Source organism: Aotus nancymaae, unplaced genomic scaffold (assembly GCF_030222135.1).
Source record: "Aotus nancymaae isolate 86718 unplaced genomic scaffold, 86718_ANA_hifiasm-v0.15.2.pri h1tg000036l, whole genome shotgun sequence".
NCBI lineage: Eukaryota > Metazoa > Chordata > Mammalia > Primates > Aotidae > Aotus > Aotus nancymaae.
In genome coordinates this window covers 34,726,808-34,734,561 of record NW_026988450.1, presented here as the reverse complement: position 1 = coordinate 34,734,561, position 7,754 = coordinate 34,726,808, and the positions used below count along the sequence as shown (strand labels likewise).

General features: G+C 38.2%; 1 long non-coding RNA gene across 1 annotated transcript; it reads left to right on the top strand.

Annotated features, from left to right (window-relative positions):
• The first annotated feature begins 223 nt into the window (after positions 1 to 223).
• LOC105730015 (uncharacterized) lies at positions 224 to 6,777 on the top strand. The gene is made up of 3 exons (XR_001110366.2): positions 224 to 345; positions 482 to 545; positions 6,390 to 6,777. It is a non-coding gene; the product is annotated as an uncharacterized LOC105730015 (long non-coding RNA).
• Positions 6,778 to 7,754: the final 977 nt, after the last annotated feature.

The window sequence follows — 7,754 nt, the reverse complement described above, 5'->3', positions numbered from 1 at the left end:
CTAGGGCGAGCCTGGAGGATTGCATTTCCTCGTAGGCTGGCAGAGCCTCACATGAAGTGCTCATCTTCTACTTTCCTTCTCTTTAAAAAATTAACGTGGGTGAGGAGACGTCCTAGTTGAGTACATACTGATTTGAAATAACCAAAACTTTTAGCAAATCGATTTTCTCAGAAGCATCTAGTAAAAGATAATTTCTTCCAAAGACATGAGGAAGAAGTTCCCCGGCTGGCCAAGAAAACTTGGCATCTGGCATACCTAGGAATCATTCAAAATAGTTTAATAGGAAGGACATTTTGACGCCAGCCAGCATTATGGCTTTTGTGGGTCCTGTGGCATTTCACCTTGGTGGGTCCCTTTTTCATGAACACACAAACACATTTATAACTACACTGACATAAAGATAAATATCTTAATATTATAAATTTAAACATTTTCTTTGACCCAAACCTAATTTTTGTTGTTGTTATTCTTATTTTAAAAGGAAACCTTTTCTTGGGCATCTAAAAGGATTGTGGACCTGAGGTACTGTGCTTACAGGGCCTAGGGTTAGTGACTCTGTTTTGAAGTATAGACAGAATTCATTTCCTGCAAGGAACTTTGCCACAAAAAAATTTGGGGGTTTGTGGGAAAGAGTTCGGTTCTGTGGTCTCTGCAATCTTTGAGGGCGATAGTATTAGAATTACAGCCAGGGAAGCAGGACATAGTTTAATGTGATTGTGTCAGCCTTGACATCACATTACTTATATTTGAAAATACATAGATAAATAAAAATATGTTATTAGTGCACATTTTTGCAATATTGATCTCAAAATTACTCTTTACTATTTATCAGACAATTTCATGCAACCAGATATAATTCATGTTTAGATGTACTTGTTCTTGTTCTAAGACTTTAGAAAATTGTGTACTTCTGCTTATGTGGGTTTTGGGTTGATGTCATAGGGAATTCTTAGGCAAGAAAGCAGCAATAAACTTTTTAAATTTTTAGGACCATTACAAAATGGAGTTTGTAGCAAAGAAGAACCTTTTATTTGTGCCTCTGTAGATGCATCGTATCTGTTGGGGCCCAGTGAGGTAATTTTGAATCTTTATATAATTTTCAAATATTAACTTGGTTGCTGTGAGACTCACTTGGCCCTGGGATATGACATTGATAGGTGCCAAGAATTGAGTGGGAAGTTTATCAATGTAGAGTGAGTTCTCAGGATTCTGTGAAGGGAGCTAGGCTATTTGATCAGCCGGAATCCTTGTCTTTCATTTTCCATGAAACTGGATTGTGGCTTTCCTAAGATGTAGTAAGAGCATGTTTCATTCTTAAATATGTGTAAAACTTCAAATACCGCTAAACTGCAGTTCGCCAAATGGATTCTTGTTATGGGAATTTTCCTTTATCTCTCACTTCTGGAAAGTGAATTAATTCTCAGTGGGAGCAGGCCCTCCCCACAGAGCTGCTGTTAGGGAGAGTGTCACGTGCTCACCACAGGGTGGAGAGCTCACCTTTGGATACTCAGAAGCAATCAAATTTTTTAGTAGCGTTTTGATATTACAGTACCAGGTTTTGGTTGACTTAGTATTATTATTTTTTTTTTCCTGGTCAGTTTTTATAATGGAGTTAACTTTGTGTGTTCACATCAGTCAGTCCCAATCTAACTTTATTTTACTGAAGGCAGTCTTAGCAGGCTGTCATGATTCACGGGCTGCAAAAAACTATTCTAATACTGGATTTGTTAAAATAAGAAAAGTGCTTATCTTATTATGTACCTATGTTTCTATTAGAAGGAAGGATTGGTTCATTTCAGAATAATCCTAAGTAAAGGAACTGACAGTAGCTGAAGAAAAGTACTTTTCTTTGCTCCAGGGGAAAAAATATTCAGCCAGTACATCAGGAAAATGTAATATAAAAAAATCTTATTTTCGTCTGTGTTCCAATTATTATAATAAAAAAGCTTCAAACATATTATTAATCCTAGAAAAAATGTAAAAAGAAAAAATATTTGCTTTTTCTCAAAAAATGTAAAGATATTGTTAAAATATTTTACAAAGTGAGATATACATGATTTATTAAATATTTAATTAAAAAGCTAATAAAAAGCCAGATATCTTCATATTTGTTACAATTTTAGTGTTAAAGTAAATATCTGGGGCTGGACTCAGTGGCTCACACCTGTAATCTAGCACTTTAGGAGGCCAAGGCAGGCAGATCGCTTGAGCTCAGGAGTTCAAGACCAGTCTGGACAACATGGCAGAACTCTGTCTCTACAAAAAATAAAAAATTTGCCAGGCGTGGTGATGTGCACCTGTAGTCCCAGCTGCTTAGGAGGCTGAGGTGGACAGTTTGGAGCCCAGGAGGTCGAGACTGCAGTGAGCCATGCCACCGCACTCCAGACGAGGAAACAGAGTAAGACTCTGTCTCAAACAAAATAAAAATAAATAAATATCTATGGAGGCTAAGAGCCACTTGCTTCTTGGGGCTCCCATAGGTCTTTACACACACATCCTTCTATCCTAATATTGGCAATTCTGCATTGTAATCAGACACTCTATTGTAATCATTTCGTTGTAATCCAGTGACCCAATAAGATGTTGACTGCTCATTTGTAAAGCAGAAATAATGACACCCACCTCATTGTTGTAAGAATTCAGTCAGTGAGTATAGATAAATCACTTGCCATGTGTAGGCACTCAGTAAATCGTGGCTATTCAGTTCCTCCTAGACAGTGCTAAGCAGTTAGACTATAATGTAAGGAATGCAAAATTAAACACCTGAGCCAGGTACAAGGGAAACATTCAGGAGGAATGAGTCTCCAGCAGCATGAGGTGTGTGTGTGTGTGTGTAGGAGGGTTTGGGTCATGGAGATGTTGATTCTACCACATTTATATTATGTTTTTCTTCTTAAAACTGTGCCTTCTGAAGTTGGACACTGTATCACATTATTTATTTCTGTATCTTAGGCACCTAGCACCCTTTACCTAGCCTGAGTCCCAGGATACATATAGTAGCTACTCACATAGTACTCTTTGAAATTATAAACTTTGAAAAATCCAAATGGACGTAATGGCAGTTTTATTTTGCAGAAGTTAGTAAATAATTGTGTTACAGATTACAGTTAGCAAATAACAGTGCTGAAATTAGACTGGCTTTGAATCTGAGTTAATTTACTAGCTTTGTGACTTTGGGCAAATTGCTTGATTGTGCTAAGATTCCGTGTCCTCATCTATAAAACTAGGATAATAATAATACCTGCCTCATAGAGTTGTGGTGAGGACTAGAACGATATAATGTGTGTGAAGGATTTAACCTAGTGCCAATAATTAGAACTTGATTAATGTTAGTTATCATTACTACCATTACAGGTTTCTCAGCTCCTATTTTGTGCTTAATGTTTTCTCTGTGCCAGGTGGGCTACCCAGGATGACTCATATCTTCATTCACTCAAGAAATCATTCTGAGTGCTATTATGTGTCAGGCATCAGCACTAGGGGTACAGCCATGAACCAGATCAACATGATCCCTGCCCTCACAGAGTTTACATGGGGATGGGTGGGGCCACTATACAATAAATGGCCAAAACAAAAAAAAAGCACAACAAAAACAAATTTCCAATACTGATAATTAATACGAAGAAAGTAAAACAGGAACGAGGTAAAGAATAATGAGTGAGGAAGTCCTACTTTAGATGCAGTGGTTATAGAAAACCCATTGAAGGAAGTGCCTTTGAGGAACCACTAAAAAAAGATCTGGGGAAGGGCATTTCGGGCAGAGGAAACGGCAAGTATAAAGGCCCTGAGAAAGGAAGATTCTAGAACAAAAAAGCTTGTGACTGGAGCATGGTGATTGAGGAAGAACAGGCAAGTAGTGAAGTCAGAGACAGTCAGGGGCTACAGCCTGCAGAGCCTTGCAGACAATGATACCAGGAAAGGATTTTATACTAATTCCACAGGGAAGCCACTGGGGAGTCGCTTATGCACAGCTGTATTATGCGCTGAGGGTGGGAGAGTATAACACAAATTGCAACAATATAGCATTGTAGAATTAAAAGAAGTTTGGAGATTACCTGGTCCAAGTCTTCATTTTATAGACGAGAAATCTTGTAGAAGTCCCCAGATACAACATGCTGTTCCCTAGCTCCTTGCTTTTATTCATCTGACAACTTCCTTTACAGAAAGATCCAAACTTTTTCTGACTATGAAACCATTTAATCCTGTCTCTGGTTTCCCTCTTGGACTCTTAAGTTTTTCAGTATCAGTCTTTGGTAAGATGGGAGGCAGCATCACATGTGGCCAAGAGGCCGGATTTTATCGTTTGGATTCGGTTTCTAGGACTTCTCCACTACATGATCTTTTATTATTTATTTTACCTTCTCAAGCCTCAGTTTTCATATGTGAAACGTAATAGGAGTACCCAGGGCTGCTGAGAGTGTTAATCGGACTAGTTTGTGTGTGGTCATGTAAATGAACATGATGCCTGGTATGTTGTTAGCTGCTCCATTAGGATGATTGTTATTGTAGTCAAGAGCCATAGAATTGTGAAATGGGAATTGACTTTGTACTAAGGCAGACCTGAGTTCATACTCTGACTCGAACACTTACTTGCTGCATCACTTTGAGCAAACTAAGTAATCCCTCTGAACTTCACATGCTTCATTTGTACATGGAGGTTGGGCGGGGTGGGGCAGGGGGAATTCTAGCTCCAGAACATGATGAGGATGAGGGTCTGTAAGATGCTAGAAACAATCCTGGCACATTTTCTTTGTTGAATAAATGGTCCGATTGTCATATACTTTCCATTGTCAAATAACAGGTTGACTTTTCTAGTTCTCTAACTTGGACGAAAATTTGCATGTATTCAATTAACATTATTTGAGTTCCTGATCTATAAAATTAACTTAACACTTATTGAAAACTGATTATGCACCAACACAGTTCTGAATGCTTTACATAGTCCTACTCTACAGCTGGTGACATTGAGGCAAAGAGGTAAGTCAGATTACCCCAGGTCACTCAGCTAGGAAGTGATGGGGCCAAGTATGAAACCAAAGAGTTTGAACTATGAGCCGTCTGCTCCGTGGTCTCCCCAAGGGCCAGCAAAGTGCCTTCAAGGAGCTTATAAAGGCGCCTGCCTCATGGTGATATAATAGCAATGCATGAAGATTATGTATGCAGTACTCCTCTATAACAGAATATTCTATCAAAATGCTGGCCATTTTTAGGGTTTCCTGCTAAACTCCTTTTAACTATTTAGGGTAGGAGGGGATAACGCTAACTTTACATATAATAAACAGTTAAGTTCAACTTCTCTTAGTAAATAGCTTTTCAGACTTGTAAAAGTTTAGTTTCTAAATGTGTCTTTGATTTTTCATAATACATAGTAACACTTAACTTTTCTATAAGTAATAAGAGCAATGAACAAGTTCCAAGCTCATTACCCAGTTTCACTTTCAACCAGAACTGGAAGAATTATTAAGTGGGACAATCACACTGAAAATATACAAAGTATACATTTTAAATATTTTATATTCCAGAGCAGCTGCCGCAGGTGATACTATAATCAATCTAATAAAAATCAAAGTCCACCTCTTCTTAGAACCTAGGCTCTCCGCTGGAGGCAATTTTGCTCCCCAGGGAGATGTTGACAATGTCTGGACACGTTTTTGGTTTTCACAACAGGGGAAGAGAGGAGCTGTGTACCATTGGTCTCTAGTGGATAGAGGCCAGGGATGTTGCTAAACATCCTACAATGCAGAGAATCACCCACTGACAACAGTCAATATTTTTGTCCAAAACATTAACAGTACTAAGATTTTGGAACCCTACCTTAAGAGTATACATAAGGTAATGCTTTTGTAAAAGGTCTGTATAAGAGTTGCATATGTATCCAGCAACATGTGAGCCCTAGGACAGGGCTTTTCCCATAATACTCCCTCATTCATCTTTTGTTTACTGGGTTGAGTAGAAAAGAACAAAATCCAGCCTCTGCAACTTAAGATTATTGTCTGTTCACTTTGCTTCAACACATTTCCAATGATGGCTTTGCACCTAAATCATAGTGGCTTGGTTAAGTTAATATTAGCTTTGCCACATGATTAAGCTTCTCTTTTGCTTATAAATCACCACCTTGTATGGGGGAATTTCTGACTTCCCTTTAGTTACAAGAACAATTTAACATTTTCCATACAAGGAGAATTGTAGGCATTACGAGTAAGTTTTTTTCCTCCTGTTCAGGGCAGTACTCATTCACCAGTGTCACTAACTGAAAACTGTCTTAAGGGTATACAAGTGGAAAATCAGCACTTTTATCATCCTTTAATATATGTGGATAGCCTAGGCTCTAGGAAACAAAGATAATTACATTTTATAACTCTGTAGTTTTCTCATTTGTGTTTATCCAGGTTTATTCTAAAGAAGAAAGAAAATCTATATGCATGAAAAGATAGATTAAGATTATATGCTTAAAAGTTTTGGACTACTCAAAATTAAGATTTGGGGAAACAGAAGTAGTATATAACCTAAGAAAACTGCCACTAACTGTGAACCCCTGTGGCATTTTCTTTGCACTTCTTTGCTTTCTGTTCGATTGTATGTGTTTTTACTATTTCACACAAACTTAAAGATTATTCCATGCAGTTAGCTCTATGCTTCTATTAGTGTGTCTCTCTGACTGTCTTTCTCTCTCTCTTCCATCTGAGTACGATGGCTAGAAAATAATACACACTTAAATGAATAAATATTAAATATTTTAATGAACAGAAGGAATAGTACAGTAAATTTCCCTTGACCAATGTATTGCAAATGCTTTTCTCTTTCTTTTTTCTTTTTTTTTTTTTTTAACCTTTTGCCATCTTTTACCAAGCTGAAAAAGTTACAACCAAATTAAAAAAAAAACCACCCAACCCAAGATCAAGACTGATGAGTCAAAATTGTGTGCTGTTCCTCCAAGAACTCATTGAAATGCTTGTCTCTGACCTTCCCAGGATGAGGCCACAGCTCCCAGTAGCAAATGAACCTAGACTGGCATTCAGTATTTTAGGAGGTTCATTGCACCACCTGTCCATCCATCCAGCCATCCCTCCATCCATTTATCCATCCATCCATTCATTCCTTCAACCATGCAACAATTCACAGCAGTCTTAATGGCTCTTTTTGTTTGTTTCAGATTTGTTATAGAATTATCTCCTTCTACTTCCTCTCTCAGGTAGTCCCCACTCGGTGAGACAGTGAATACGACAGCCGGCCATCATAGCTGTTGAGAAACCACAAGATAGAACAAAGTGGACCAATTGGCAGGAGATTCTGTAGGCTGATTTTGTTAGCATTTGACTCTGCACCAGCTGCCCCCCACATGACCCTGCACATATTTAAGGGGTGCACATGTGACTGCTCCGTGACAGGAAGAAAATATGAGAAATTCTATTTATAGTTAATTTTTTACCCTCTAAAATTTTCTACTTTGTTCATATTTTATAATATATAAAATAATAAAATACTGTGAATATATACTTTATTTTTTGTAAATGCAATATTGTGAGAACATGTGAAAGAACTGCGTCCCAGGGGCCTTACATCATTCAAAAAGAGTCTGGAGTCCATTGCTGACCCGAAGACCCAGGTAACCCAGAGCCGTGTTTTGCAGGTCGCCTGTGCCCTTGGTCCTGCTATCTGTTCCTTCTTTCCCATGGCACTGGTATCACTGTTCAGCATGTATTTCATGCCCAGTGTGATGGGCACTGTGCTTGTGCCCGATAAGCGCTTTCCTT